Source organism: Arachis duranensis, chromosome 7 (genome assembly GCF_000817695.3).
Source record: "Arachis duranensis cultivar V14167 chromosome 7, aradu.V14167.gnm2.J7QH, whole genome shotgun sequence".
Taxonomy (NCBI): domain Eukaryota; kingdom Viridiplantae; phylum Streptophyta; class Magnoliopsida; order Fabales; family Fabaceae; genus Arachis; species Arachis duranensis.
Window position 1 is genome coordinate 20,844,207 of NC_029778.3, and position 15,166 is coordinate 20,859,372.

Genomic DNA, 15,166 nt, shown 5'->3' on the forward strand with positions numbered 1-15,166 from the left:
AAAATTTATGACGTAATAATTGATAATAAATAAAAAAATATATTTTTTATGCAGTTATACAAGTTTTATTTAATTTATTCAAAAATAAAAAATTATATTTATCATTTTAATTTATATGTAAACAAATTATTTATTTATTTACCTATAAATATATTCTATATTTATTAAAATCTATCGATATTTTTTTTGTTACATCATTTGATACGTATTATTAAAATCTATATTTATTAAAATTGATTAATACTTTTATTTACATATTAATACATATTAATCTAAAATGACTTTAAAAAATGCAGCACATGAGAATAGTTGGTATGAACGAAATAAGAGTAGTTGTTGAAAATAATGAAAATGGCAAGAATGAATAAAAAATAATAAAATATTAAACAATAGTTTATAATGGAGTTTGGATGCGTGAAAAGTAAGTAATAGATACTATGAGACATATATAAAAAGTTTAGACATAAAAATTGTATGAAACTATGAGCATGTAAGTATATTGGGTGACATAAAATCATCGTGCCAACAAATACAATATGAAGCCAAAGAAAGTATTCACCAGGTGAAGAAGTTTTATAATGTAGGATCTATGATAATAGATACTATTGATATTGTGCCTCATGTAATATATTATTGGTATCAATAGGTCCTATATATTATTTTGGAGTGATATTATTAAGTTGTATAATTATATTTGGTATTTTGTTGATAATGGATCTATTTTTCATGATACTGCTAAAGAGAATAATTTAATAAATTATAAAATATTTATTTTTGTTTCTTTTCATGATTCAAATTGTATGAACAATCTAAAAAAACAGTTAGACACAGTAGTTGGTTAAAAAAGATTTGACAATAAAAATATGAATAGATTATCCTTGTGAAAGTATAAAAAGGGCTCAAAAAATGTGACATATATATGCTATTATGTATTTTTTTTTCACATTTCAATTTCTTCTATCTTATTTTAATCTTACTAACATAATCTGAAACTAATTTTGTAGATACTTATTTCACTAACAATACAAAAAATTTCACGCATAACTTTTTGCAAAAAATTATTAATTTTATCTTCTATAATATTATTTATCTGGCATATGATACTGGTTATTTGATTGGCATATAAATGATGCAGTCTACACTTATCAATAATTTATTAACATATTAATAGATTAATTTTCTAAATTATTAATTATGTTGAGTATTGTACGTGACATCTAAATACATGAAAATTTGTTTATACTTAAATTAAATAAACTAGCGGCTCAACAGGCACTGTCAGGCCTGTTCAGCTATTTTTCTATTGAGTTAAAAAAATATTTTTATATTTTTATTTTTAAAATTATAAATTTAATATCAATAATTAAAAATAAAATATTTTAAATTATTTAATATATGTAAAAAATATAAAATAATTAAATTTAAATTGAGAAAAGTAAAAAAATTATATTATTATTATTATGTATAATAAAATTAAGATAAAAATTTACTAACATTGTTTACAAATTAGTTATTCATATATTAAATTTATTTTTTTTTTAATCTTATTTAATTTAAAATAAATTTAAAAATTTATATTCAAAATGCTTTTTATCTTTATGCATAATTCTAATAGATAAAAAAATTATTTTTTAATCTTATATTAAACATCTTTATTTATTTTTAATTTTATTATTATTTTAAAATTATTAATTTTTATTTTGATTATATCCATTTTTTCTTATCATTCTTTTTACATCTATAATAACTATTATTGTCTCATCGTCATTGTTATATTGCCTTGTTTTATTTTCTTTCCTTGTTTTCTTCTTTTATTAACCCCAACCGCTATCAATTACCACCATATCATTATGATATCTCTCATTTTTGTTCACTTTGATCCATAATTATTCATTGAGTTAACCTTTGAGTTGTTAAAAATTTGCTAAAAAAATTATTTTCTTATTTGATTTAGATATCTAGATGTATAACTATTATATAGATATTTATTTTTCAAACTTTATCATTTTAAGAAAATATTTAAGATATCAAGCATTCAAAAATTTTGTATAGAATAAATAAATAAAAAATAAAAAATCAATAAGTTATTTAATTTTTTTAATATATAGAATAATTAAATTTAAATTAATTTAGGTATAATACTAAAATTATTAAGTTGTTATTATGTGTAATAATAAAGATAAAAATTTATAAAAATTTATAAATTTATTTATTTCTCAATTTTATTTAATCTAAAGTAGATATAAAAATTTATATTTAAATCACTCTTTTCTTTAGCATAATTTTAATGGCTAAAAAACTTTTATTTTTAATAATTTTATATTCAACATTTTAAATTATCTCTAGTTTTATTATTCTTTTAGAATATTTAATTTTTGTTTTCTTTTTTCTTTTTTATTACCGATATATATCTACATATTTATTGTTGGCTCACCGCCACTCTTATATTAACATGTTCTCTCTTTTTCTCCTTCTACCTTCTCTTCAATCACAATTAGTTATGACCATATATTAATTCGTAATTATTACACTCAAAAGTGAATACTACTTTAAAAATAAACTTAAAAAAAGGTCTGTAACACTTGTGTGAATCATTTACACTCCTATAAATATAACGAAGGAGTAAACTTAACTTTTACTGTTATGAGTTTTTTTTATTATTTAATGCACACAAAGTCATATATTTTCATTTATGATAAAAGTTAAAAATTAAAGTTAAATGATATTAGTATTTTTTTTAACAAAATTAAAATAAAGTACAAAAATAAAGATAAAAATTTAAAAAAATAGTTCTAAAAAAGAATAATGTCAAATTTTATGTCATTATGTATGAGAACCGATGATTTATTTTATTATATTTATTTTTATATCAAATAACAAAAAAAATAAATTTTATGTTCGTTGTTTATTTTACTTATCTATAGTTGTTTTAATCAAGGTTGTCAAACTCGGGAGTCTAGGTAAACTCGTGGAGGTGACCTAGACTCGACTCGTAGACTCATACGAGTTTACCATTTATACATTTTTTATAAAAAATATATATGTCATGTATAATTTATATATTTACTCAGATATAGATATTCAAACCTAACAATTTCAATATCAAAACACATAATAAATTAACATAATACTATAATAAATTAATAATTGGGTTTCTCTTAACTCATGGTAAAAAGGGGGTTTATAGCCAATTCCATATCTCCCAACCATCTCACAAAACTTTAAAAACTCAGAATTCTTAATAACATTGAAAGGAATAGCACTTGTATAGAAAAATCTGGCACATTGTTGATCACTAACAAATTCAAATTCTGATTATCCACTAACTAAATTCAAATTCAAATTATCCACTAACAAATCCAGATTCTGATTATCCACTAAACTAAATTAAGATTCAAATTATCCACTAACAAATTCAGATTCAGATTATCCACTAAACTAAATTCATATTCAAATTATCCACTAACAAATTCAGATTCAGATTATCCACTAACTAAATTAATAACTAACACTAACTAAACTTACACAGTAAAACTAACATTTCAGACTTCAGACAACCAGTAAACCATGAAGCATGAAGCAGCATCAGTAACAACTTAAAGTTTAAACCAAATAACCAGTAAACCACAGTACCACACATTTTAACCATGAAGCATGAAGCATGAAGCAGCATCAGTTTAATTTTTTTTCAACATATCAAACGCAGATCAGGGCAGAATCAAAATTTCAGAATTGATACCAAAATTGTTATTTGTTAATATTTGAATTTGTTGAAAAAAATTACCTTGGAGATCGGCAGAATGACGCAGATCGGCAGTGAAGAACAACTGAACAAGGGCGACGAACAGGGGAGGGGAGGCAAACATAGTGAAGCAGAACAGGGAGGAGTGCGACGGCCGACGATAGTAGAATAGGGGCGATAAACCTTCACTTTGTGGTGGTAGACTCTGCGACTCTGCGTGGCCTCTGCGTGGTGGTGGGCTAGTGTCGACAAGGAAGTGAGGAACCTTCACTGCGTGGTGGTGGCTGGTGGGCTCTGGCTATGCGACTCTGCGTTGGATGAGGGATGAGGGATGAGGGATGAGGCGAGGCGACAGGCGAGGGATGAGGATCCTTCTGACGTTTGGCCTCTGCTTGGCGGCGCAGACGACGGTGCCGGTAGATGGTGGCGATTCACCGGCGTTGGAGAAGAATAAGAGAGTGAGGGCGAGGCAGTGAGCAGTGATGAAATGATGGCTTGGTGCTGGTGAAGTGTGAGGTTTCGAAATTAGGGTTACACATTACCGGGTCTGGGTGGGTAATAGGTTTGTGGTTAGCTGTAGGTTGGTTTCTTTTTTTTTTGGGCCCAAAACGACGCCGTTTTGGCGAAAATGGGCACCGAAATCAAACTCGCTGACTCGCTAGCAAACTCGCGAGTTTGAGCAATTCTATCCGAGTCTAGCCGAGTTTAGCCGAGTCTACCCAGAAACGAGTTTGTGTCCGAGTCAACTCGATTCCACTACCTAAACTCGTAAACTCGTACGAGTTTACGAGTTAACTTGCGAGTTTAACAACCATGATTTTAATTAGTTATGACAATAAAAAATTTTCTATGCATCAGAAATGAGATGAGAAGAGAGAAACGCATAAAAGATAAACAATAACGGGTGAAAGTGACATCAAGGTGGTCATGTGGAGCAAGTGCAAATTTGCTCTAATAATATGAATATAATAAGGTGAGAGAAATTGATAGAAGTTTTAAAGAGATGAATAACTGACGTTAAGTAGAGAAGTTAATTAAAAAGGGTAATACTGTAAAGAAGTGTAAAGTTGCTCTAATAAGGTGAAAGAAATTGATGAGAATTTTGAAGAGATGAATAACTGACATTAAGTGAACGTTAAGTGGAGAAGTTAATTAGAAATGGTAGTACTAAAAAGAAATCTTGGATACCAAACCTATGTATTGTCATTATATATTGTTAAGTCTATTTCTTGACTATAAGAATATATATAATTCACTCTTAAATATAATCAAAATAAATATACATTTATTTAATTTTTTAAATTTTACATTAATTATTAAAACATGATATAATGGATGTACTCCTATAAAAAAATAAAAAATGACTTCATAACTATTTTTTTTGTTGGATGAAAATATGACTCAATTACTATAGAGTATAATTTAAATAACTATAGATAAATAACATCTATCTATTCTATTATATAAAAATCAGATTTCTGCAATGATAGAGCTGTCGTGCCATGCTTTTAAGAGTATTTTCTGATTTATTTCTTTTAACCCATCAAGCCATTACGGTGAATTAATTATAGTAACTAATTGATTTGATTATATATTTAAATATCACACAATTTATTATAATTTATATCAAATAATTAATTGTTAAAAGTGTTTTTCAATTTATTTCTTTTAACTCATTAAATACAATTCATTATAGTAAATTAATTATATCAACTAATCCATTTGATTAAATATTTAAATATTACATCATTTATTATAATTTATATCAATTAATTAATTATAATTCATTATATCAATTATTTTAATTTATTAATTTATAAAGTGTATATTAAAATAGATAATTTGTTATTTATTCTAATTGAATATAATAAACACGGATTAATTTAGTTAAGAAAATTATTATCTCCTAAGAGAATATTTTTCTATTTGTCTTTTTAATTCATTAAATTCAATAAACTATTTCTTGATTTATTTTTTTGAATTCCATAAATTAAATAAAATCAATTATACTAATTATTTGTATTAACTAATTAATTTGATTTTAATTCTTAAAAATATTTTTATTTGTTGGGAGTTTTGAAGAGATAAATAATTGACGTTAAGTAGAGAAGTTAATTAGAAAAGGGTAATATTGAAAAGAAGTGCAAAGTTGCTCTAATAAGGTGAGAGAAATTGATGGAAGTTTTGAAGAGATGAATAACTGATGTTAAGTGGAGAAGTTAATTAAAAAGAGTAATAATGAAAAGAAATTTTGAACACCAAACTCATGTATTGTCATTATATATTATTATAGATTATAGATATAGATTATAAATATATATTATTACAGATAACAATTAATTAGAAATTTTGTTATAGATATATATTATTATAAATATATATTGAAATTAATTAGAAAGAGTAATACTGAAAAGAAATCTTAAATACTATGTATTGCTATTATATATTGTTATAAATAAAAAACATAAAATAATCAATAAAACTTGTTTAAACGCAGATAAACAATAACATCATAAACAATATATATGCATATTTCTAAAATAACTGCATCAAACAATAATCCACGTTTCAAAACAACAATTACATATCACAAATTAATTAACTCTAAACAATAACAATCATGAAAAAACTAGTCCCAATTATATATATATATCAGAATCATGAGAAAATAAACGGAAACAGTTAAAAAATAGAATATATATCCATTTTGGTTCTCAAATAATTTCGGATCAAACACTTTAGTTTTTAACTAAAATTAATTACTCGATTAGTCTCTAATAATTAATTTCGTCGATCACTTAGGTTCTTGATTCCGTCAACTCTAACAGAAGACAAAATGATCTCTGACAACTCTAACTGAAGACAAAATGATCCCTAACCCCTTTGTTCGAAAACGACACTGTTCTTTCCTAATTTTCATCATATCTCGCATAACCCTAACATTCATACTCTTCTTCTTCACCTTCACAATATTCTTTTTCATATTTTCCTTCTTCATCTTCAACTCTAAGACTCTAAGATCAAGCTATGGTGTAACTGCCACGCACATTGCATCTACCTCAACATGTCATAGACCACACACTCCCTAAATCTCTGTAACTGGTATATCCACCTCCTCCGTACTTCACCCATCAGAAGCAACCACTTCCACGTCCTCGATAACAGCATCACCTCCAATCCCTGACAATGTCCACCACATCCTCAAGACAAAGTTTCACAACTACTCCAAAGGCTTGCCTTTCTCCACTCTCCGGCAAGCAATAGATTGTTGGATATTAGAACATCATGAGAAGATTCTCCTTCGATATTATATGCAAATTCTCATTTGAAATGGATCCCGAGTGCTTCATTCATTATTTTCTGGAGTCTAAGTTGGCAGACAACTTCGACCTCACATCCAAGCTATAAGTACAATGAGCAATGCTGCGCGTTGCCGCTCATATGAAAACTGAAGCGATTACTGAACATTAGTTCAGAGAAGAAGTTGAAGAAAGCGCTTGGAGTGGTGGACAGTGTGGTCATGATGATAGGGCAGAGGAGGAGGGAGATGGCGACGACGATTACAAATCTTAACAAATTAGAATAACTGTCTAAATTCATGGGATCCATTGAAGACGACAAGTACTTGGTGACATAGTCATTAGTTTCCTTAGTATGAATTGGTTGAGAACATGTTGAGGATTTTTCTTCTTATAAACATTGAAGTTGCAGAGTGTACATTGTATAGCTTAAAGATATAGTGTTAGACTATTAGTATCATGCGAGATATGATGGAAATTGGGAGAGAATAGTGTCATTTCCAAACAGAGGAGATCAGGGACCATTTTGTCCCCTGTTAAAGTTTTCAGGGACTGTTTTGTCTTCCGTTAGAGTTGACAGAACAAAGAATCTAAGTGACTGACGGAGTTAATTGTTAGAGACCAATCGAGTAATTAATTTTAGTTAGGGACTAGAGTGTCTAGTTCAAAATTTTTTGAGAACCAAAATGGGTAAATATTCTAAAAAATTACAATTAGTAACGACCTCATAACAATTAAAGGAACAAAAAAATACTTTTATTAAAAAATAAATTATTTGTTTTTTTTAAACTAATAATGCCTTGATTTAAAAAAAATAGAAACAAAAGATGTTTTTAATACTTAAAAACTCTTTTTAAAAAGCCTATTCAAATATAAAATAATTTTTGTTTGTTAAAAATTTTTTTAAAAGAGAAAAATAAGTATTATTTTTAAAAGTCAATTCAAACTGATCTCAAGTGAAATTGAGACTTAAGAGAGAGAGAGAGAGAGAGTAAGGCTGTAAGAGAGATTAAGGTTTTCTTTCTTTCAAAAAAAACCAGCAAAATTGGTCGGAATATTTAAACCGCCGATTGACCGATTTTTGCTAAAATTGGCCAGTCCAAATCGATTCTCACCGGTTCTTTTTCTTATATAGTTAGATAACCAGACCAGTTATATGACCGGTTCACTGATTTTCTGGTTGAACTGACCAGTTCGTTCCGGTTCTTATAACTATGGGTTGTATAGTTGTAAAAATTGAACTGATAATTAAATTAGTTATTTTATTGGTTCATTGGTTCAACCGATGAGTCATTGGTTGAACTGGTAAAACTGATCCTATATAAATAAAAATTAAAAATAGTAAAAACCTAAAATTAAAATTTAAAATACATATCTTAACAAATATTTTAAAACAATTAAGTTTCAACAAATTATAATTAACAAGTTATAGCTCGGTTATTATTAAATAAGTATATAAAGTTTTAGTATTTTTTTATGATAAAAATATTTTTTAATTTTATTTTTATATTAAAATATTTTCATATTTATTATATTGTTATATACTATGTGTATTTACTGAAAAAATATTAATAATACCATATAATCATTCGAAAAATAGTCCCTCAGATTCGAAAAAATACACCACGTTAGTCCTTATCCTATTTTCTGTCACTGGAGGACTCACGCCGTTAGTGACGTGGCCAAATATTGCCACGCTGGACACTAGGAAACATCGTCGTTTCTAAATTGGCACTAAAAAACCCCTTTAAGCGACGTCGTTTCTATGCGATGGGAAAACAAAACGTTGGCCTCTCCCTCTTTTGTCTCCACTCTTCGTCTTCAACCCCTCCATGAGTGACGCAGAGGAAAAATGTCTCTCGTCCGTTACTCACTGAAAATAGGAACGAGTAACTGCAATAGGATTCCGAAGACTGCTGGATCACGAGTGAACATTGTACAGTTGTCTGAGGAGGTACTTTGCTACTACAAAGAGCTTCTGTTCCGTCACCGAGGTTAGTGAAGATTTTAAAATTTTATTTTTTCAAATTTTAGGGAATGCGTTGATGGTTGTTGATCATAGTTTATTGCTTTGTATATTATTTTTCCCTAAGGTTTGTAGTGAAATTTGGGCTAGGGTTTTATTTTGATGTTGTCTGCAACTATTTTTTTTTGGTTTGTCTTCATGTTCTGTTCCGATGGTGGATAAATGTGTTTTATTTTGATATATGTTTCTGTAATGTATGAATGTAGTTGATGAAAACTATCTTAAACGGATCATTATGTGGAACTAGTGCTGAGAAGAGATTTTTTTGAATCATGCAGATGGATGTGCACCTAGATATTATGTTCCACCATGGGAGAAAGTTTTCAGAAAGATGAAAACGGGATGACTATATATTCTCCTGATAAGAAGGCATGCGTTGGTGACATTGATGTAGATACTTTAGATATTTTTTGGGTGAGAAATTATTATAAAGAACTAGGATATGATAGGATAGGAGAATGTTGGTGGCATGTACCCGAGAGGAGTTTAGACATTGGGTTAAGAGCTCTGAATTGTGATGATGAGTTGAGAGAGATGTGTTTCATGGGTGAAAAGAATGATGGGCTGGTTGATGTTTACTTTGAGCATGCAGTTTCAACACCAGAAATTCTTGAGGGAAATAAGATTGTAGAGTATGTTGAGGGTGACCATGATGATTTGAGAGAGGTTAGTGATGAAGGTGACAATGAACCCCTACAAGAGAAAACCCCAAACCAAGCTAATATACCCGCCGCCCTTGCTGATAAGACTCCATTCACCAACAACAATGAACCAATGCATAATACCTCACCACCCAGGACCACAAAACCAACAGATCCTGGTGCTAATAACCCAACACCCCAAAATAATAATCCCACTACTACACCCAACTCTAATCCTATCCAAGCTACTACTGCAAAGCCTGTTACCAATACTCCTACAGTTCCCCCAAAAATGAAATCCAATACAAATGCCAACCTAAATCCAAAATCCAATACTACATCATCACATAAGGCCACTGCCAACCCGAAGAATGCCTCTAAGCCCAAGTCCAAGCCCAACCGAAATTCTGTGTCCAAGCCCAAACCAAAGCCAAAGCCCAAAATCACAACTAAAGCCTATTGCACAAGGTCTGCTTCACAAGTGAGGAAGGGGCAGCAACATGAAAAGAAAAAACAAGTGCTGAAGTTATCTTCTTCTGAAGATGAACACACCACAGAGGACAGTTCATATGATCCTGGGAGAGATTATAGCTCAAGTGATGATGATGTTGTTAAAAAATGTGAGACCAAGAAGAGAGAGCCTGGGTTGAAGCATGCACCTGCTGAGGGACTAGCAAAGTCTAAGAGGAAGTTTCTTAACGATGATGATGCATTGGTGGTGGATGATGAGGAGTGTGATGTGGACTTAAATTTCTTAGAAGTCCCTGTGACAGGAGATGAAAACCTGGACAACTCATATGATCCTGGAGCAACTCATACTCAGAATTGTTATCCACGTTCAATTGAATTTATGTCCTACTGAAACAGGATCCACCTACGAGGCCATCCAAGTTGCAGACCAGAAGGAGGTCCTCCACACCACCATTAGGATCGATCACTGTGGATCCACTACAAGGAGCAAGCTCAGCCACATCTTTCAGACTAGTCAACTTCTTGAAATTTGTCCCAACAGCTGGCTTCAAGCCACCAAGGAAGAAGAAATAAAGATGTACCTGATCTGTGTAGCATATTTTGGATGAAACTTTGCATCTTTTTGTGAATCATGCTTTTTGTTCTGTGGGCTGAATTTATGGCAGTAGACTTTTAATATATTTAAATACAATATGACAATGATGGCACTCTGTGTCCTTTAGCTAAGGTGTATTTGGGAATTAGACCTACTCTTTACTTGTCTTAAGAGTTGTCATTAATATGGCAGGATTATTGTTACTTTTGTTAAAACTTATTGATATGGATATTATTATTATGACAATTTCTTCCAGCTTCAAGTATGCTACTTCAGATGCATTTTTTTTGTAATTTCTTTCAACAATTTCATTGAATGATAGAAAACAACTAGGACATTTGAGAAGGAGGAGAATTTTTCTTTCTTCTAATACACTTCCACCCTGAACACAGTAACACAAACTCATCTTCAAGTTTTAACTACCAACATAAAACCAACAACAAAAACTATAAACAAAGCCAAAGCTAAAATGTACATTTTTTGGGTTCTAACTTCAGCCTCTATCTTCCCAATTCTCCAAGCCAAATCCACCCTAACTTGGTCACCATCCACAGTAGACATTACCCTTCCTCTCAGGTCTTCTTCTCTAATGTCAACCCAGACAAACAAAATACACCACCTCTTACCATTAATATTGTAGTTAGGGCACCCAAAGAATGGCTTGTTAGGGTTAGCCTCTGTTGTGGACCACCGAAGAACAGGGCGGCACCCACACCCACACTACTGCGGAACACCCGATGCTCTACTTCGACTGGAACTCCTTGTGTTGGACTACATGGAACTCTGGCTCCCACTTGCAATCATGATGGTAAACTCGGAAGGGAGCAGGAGACAAAGAACCAGAGAGAAACGGGAAGAAGAAGAAGATGATGGGGTCACAAGATGAACTTAGGTTTTAAAAGGGGGGATAAGGACTAAATTAGAGCAAATCAAACTTTAGGCCACGTCATATAACCGTTAGTGTGTCCAGTGTGGCAATATTTGGCCACGTCACTAATGGCGTGAGTCCTCCGGTGACGGAAAATAGGGTAAGGACTAACGTGGTACATTTTTTCGAATCTGGGGGACTAGTTTAGTGCAATCGGGATCTAGGACTAAATCAATGCAACTCGTCAATCTCAGGGACCAAAATGGGGCTTAACTCTATAAAATAACAATGGATACCGTAGCTTAATGGCAAGGGAGCATGCACTACAAGGAGTACCCTGATTTAAACTACATCTTCATTAATTTTAGAATTTTTTCTTAAACGGTTCAATTGGACCAATTTTCTACCAATTTCATCGACTTGGCCGATTTTTTACTTTAAACAATCTTTGAACCGGACCGGTTAGAGGTCTAATTCACTAATTTTTTGGTAGAACCAGCTGGTCTAGTCTGATTTTTACAACTATGATGGGTTGGCTGGTTGGACCGCAGACCTAAAAAATGAAAATTATTGGTGCACGTGATCTCTGGATGCATCCACGTGCTACAGAGTGCACATCACTCTCCCTCTCCCTCATAGTATGTTCGTATATATACCTTTTGCAACCCTCACTATTAGATCGTTTGCCTTCTGTCTTTGGATGAATAGATTAACAATCATTACCACCCCACACACAAAACAGGATATATCGCTCGTGCCGAACGTAATTTAAGGTCCTCCTTAACGGCTAGAGATGGCAAAAGGGGCTAAACCCGTCGGGCTGGCCTGCGTAACCTGCCAAAAAAGGTGGATTTGGCTGAGAAATTGGGACCGTCAAAGAATAAAAGCCCGCCTAATTCGCACCGCTTAAACCGCGGGTTTTGGCGGACTTCCCCGTCAGGCTTAATTTTTTTAAGGGGGTATTTTTGTAATTTTTTTGCCAAAATCCAACATTCCCCAACCCAACTTACAAGAGTATGAAGATGAAAATTGAGTGTTTTGGATTATGTTTATGTTGCTTTGAAGACAATATTTATAATTATGTTTTGAATTATGTTTATTTTGCTTTGGAGAGAATATTTATAATTACAAAGACTTTAATGTTTGTAAATATAAAAAATATAATTTTTTTTATGCCTTTAGAAATTATAAATTTATTAATATGATTNGCCACCCCGCCACCCCGCAGTTAGGCAGGACGAAGTGAAATTTTAGGACCGCCTCACTAGGTTGAGCGGGCGGACTTCTGGCGGGGCGGGACGGTTTTTCCCGCTTGCCACCCATATTAACGGCCCAAATTTGCTTTCAAAATTAGACATAATCTAAGTGGTTATTTCATTTATAATCTTAAAAAAATATTATACATAAATTAAACTGGCTAATATAGTTTTTGTGTCAACAATCAATTGGTGGTGAAGGTTGTCAAAATGAATTGAATAATGAGTTCTGACTTGAGATTGAAACAAAAAAAGGGTTAGGTAGTGGAATCTTGTGGATTAAGCTTTTTGTCCCTGTTGTTATAATAACAAGGTACGTCCCAAGTAAACAAAGGCAAGGAGAATCAACATTTTTCTTTGTCTCTGCCTCTGCCTCTGCCTTGTCATTATCATGTTCCTACTTCCTAAGCTTACATATCAGAAATTCGTAGTATACATTCCAAATACTGATTTGAGCTGCTTCTCCTTCTCACACCAAACACAGTTTTCTTTTTTGTGTTCTTTAGTTTTCTCTTTTTTTTTCTAGTTTGAGAAGAGAGAAGAGAGAAGAGAGAAGGGGTGGGGGGAATGGATCCTCTCCAGTGAAAAAAAAAACTGGATAGTATCTAGTGTTTAATCTAACCATTGATTGTTTTCTCTCTCTCTTATTTATTTTTGGTCCCACTTATAGAATCAAAGGTGAGAGATCACACGGCATTTTGTCCAATGTTAAAAAAAATGGAGAGGATCCATTTCCAGGTGGGGGGGGAGGGGACTCAACCACACGAAATGCAATTCGTGCAATTGAAACATAGTTTATTTTCTTTTCTTCGGTTTTTTGGACTTGAATTCATAAGTTTGATTTGGAGGGTGTTTCCCTCTTAGGTTCCTCCACCTTTTGTATGATCCGTATATTAGGTTATGACTTTAGCCTTTAAGATCCATGTCTCTTTTAGGGCAATTGTCCTGGTTATCTTGGGCCAAAAGTACTTGTTTTGTTAGATCCAAAAACCAAACTGATAAAAAACATATGTACATCTGTGATGGATTCCTTTTCGTTTTTGTAATAAACAACAATATATCAGATGATTATTTTAGTGAAAATATGCAGGTTATTACTTTACTGTACCCCATCACTGGCTTTATGATTTATCAACATTTTTTAAGTTTTAAACTATTGTTCTAGGCCTATATTTTCATGTTATCAAACATTCCCTTCATTTTCATTCCTCAAATGGGAAAAATGATACCAATTTACAATGAGATAAAATACTGGAGGGATTTACTATTATTTTTGTCTTTGTTGTTGTGTAAGGATTTTTATTTATCATTAAAAAATACATTATAGGATGGAGTTACTCTCCACATTTTTTATGGCACATGTATATCCTTGGTTGTCACCGGCCAAAGCTCTTGATGGTAATGTGTTAGCGAGTCAATGGGAGAACCCAACTGGCGTGGAATCAAGAACAAACATTTGAAGTGGGTAGTAGTACGACATTGATACACAAAATTCCACACGAGTGAGTCCGATAAAAGTCTTGTAATAATGCCTACGAATCTCCTTTTGAAGTCTTCAAAGATTCTTATCAAGCTTGAGAAGATAAAGAAACAGAATAATAAAATCCAAAGCAAGCAATTAAGAGAAAAAGATTTCAACACACAATAGATCGCACCTTATATATATATATTCACAAATGCAAATCTATTAAGACCACAAAATTCTATTGCACTATAAAATTTAAAGTATTAGATGAAATTGATAAAAGATCTAATGATTTATATTTAATTTATAAATAATTTATTAAAATTACATTAAAATATAACAAGTTTTTCAATAATTTAAAATTGTCTTATGATAAAATTTGACAGTTTGGCAATGAAGCCCTCATTTTAATTAAGGTTGTTGTCGAAAAACCTTTTTTAGACAACATCATGGAAGACCTTGGTGACCCTGCCGTTTCTTCCTCTTCCCTCTTCTACACCAGATACTTACTTGTTTCTATTCAATTTCTCAATTTCACCCAAATTCTCATGAATCTCATTTTTTTCTCATTCCACCGAATTCACGTGAATTCGTTTCAAACAGAGTGCTTCTTCTGGAATTCTCCTCGGTGCCATGACTCTCCCTGCTCTTCTACTCTCCAAATTGACGCAATTATCAAAAGGATTCTCATAGCACAAGTTAATCTTCAAGGTTCTACATATTCGCAATTTTAATTCTGTACATTTTACAATTAACGTATGATGATGATGATGATGATGATGATTGTTTTGTTTTGATTTGTG